Raw genomic sequence first — 1,864 nt, 5'->3', positions numbered from 1 at the left:
GGCTTGCTTATCGGGTGACGTCACGGTTCGACAGCCCAGAAATGATTAATATTGTATAGCAATGCTTGGTTCGGGGGCTTTTCTGCTTCCTGGCTGCTTGGGCAGCCTGGGGGTGGAAGATCTCTGGACTTGAAGTGTTAATTCTTGCCTGTGCCTCTTTGAATAAACCAGCACGGATATATTTTTTTATATAATCAAGTGGTCTGAGTCGTCCCTCTGAGCTCCTGGTTTGAAAGAACCGGACGAGGCTTTATAATAGAATAGAGCCTTTACAACAAAAGAATTGGGTTAATTTCTGACAAAAAGAGGTTAGATTCTAACAATCACACAAATTTCTTGGATGGTTGAACATTGTTAGGTTATTTCCTAGTTAGATAGATATTCAGAGATTTGTTGTCTAGAAATGTTAGTGCAGACAGGTTGACTAGCTCAGGCTGTTAACTGTTCAGCCTGCAGTGCAGACTGCAGGCACGTCAAGGTTACAGGAAAAGAGCTGTTAGGGTCAACTGTAATGCTAGTCTTAATATTTGTCTTAATGTGTAAGGTTATGTCCAATTGTTTTAGATACACACCACGAAAACAACAGTCACACACCTTGACTTTTCCTCATGTTTTGGCTAAACGTTATAGCAGCTGCAAGGCTTGCTTATCGGGTGACGTCACGGTTTGACAGCCCAGAAAGGATTAATATTGTATAGCAATGCTTGGGTCGGGGTTTCTTGAGCCTTTCTGCTGCCTGCGCGCAGGTAGAGGGGTGAGAGAGATTTGGACGTGTAATGTGAATTTTACCTGTGATCCTCTGAATAAACCAGCACGGTTATTTTTTATAAAATCTAAAGCAGTCTACTTCGTCTCATTGAGAGTTCCTGGTTTGAAAGAACCGGAAGAAGCTACAGAGAAATAATAGCTTATAACATGATGATAAAGTCTTAGCTCATCCATTTGTTATTAAGAGACCTTGCGTTGGAGACAAAAAGACTAGGGAGCAGTGGTCTGTGAAGATTCCTCCTTCACCACGCTAGCACACCAGCCCTACATCCTCATTTTTCTCCCTGTCCAATGTCTGCTGCCAGGTATGGTAATCCACGGGGACCCTGGTGCTCTGGTGATCTCCACTGGCATCCCGTGGATCTGCTGAAAAGCACCTGAGATAACCTGTTGTGGAATTGCCCCGATGTAAATTAGAGATTCACGGGTGTAATGTGTTAGGTATTTTCTTAGTTGGGTAGATATTTAGAGATTTGTTGTCTAGAAATGTGTAGGGTAGACAGAATGTCTAGCTCAGGCTGGTAAATGCTTAGTTCATTGTCATGAGCTTGCTGCAGGCTGCATGTGGGCCCCAAGGTCAACTAGATTGAAGAGTCTGCAGGCAGGATGAATATTGCTATTATTATTGCTATGCTCAGCCGTAATCTTAATCATAATATCTTCCGAGGCTTACTGTTCGGACATGTCCCTGAATGTCCTGTATGTTTTTAGATACACACCACATAATCAACATTCACACACATTATTTTCTTCATGTTTTGACTACTGCTCTGGTCAGCTGCCAAGCTGGCATATCAGGTGACGTCACAGTTTGACGTGGCCTGTGTAGGATGGGGCTAGCCCAACGAAGTGATTAAATTGTATAGGCTATTAGGTTCGGGGTCTTTTCATCTTCCGGGCTGCCTGCGCGCAGTTTTGGGGGTGGAAGATGCCTGGACGTGTAATGTTAATTCTTGCCTGTGACCCTTTGAATAAACCAGCACGGTTATATTTTTTTATATACTCAAGTGGTCCGCTTCATCTCTCTGAGTTCCTGGTTGAAAGAACCGGACGTGGCTTTATAATAGAATAGAGCCTATAAATGAAATGATGTACA

This window comes from Monopterus albus, unplaced genomic scaffold (genome assembly GCF_001952655.1).
Source record: "Monopterus albus unplaced genomic scaffold, M_albus_1.0 scaffold138.1, whole genome shotgun sequence".
NCBI lineage: Eukaryota > Metazoa > Chordata > Actinopteri > Synbranchiformes > Synbranchidae > Monopterus > Monopterus albus.
Note: the sequence above shows the minus strand (reverse complement) of the source record.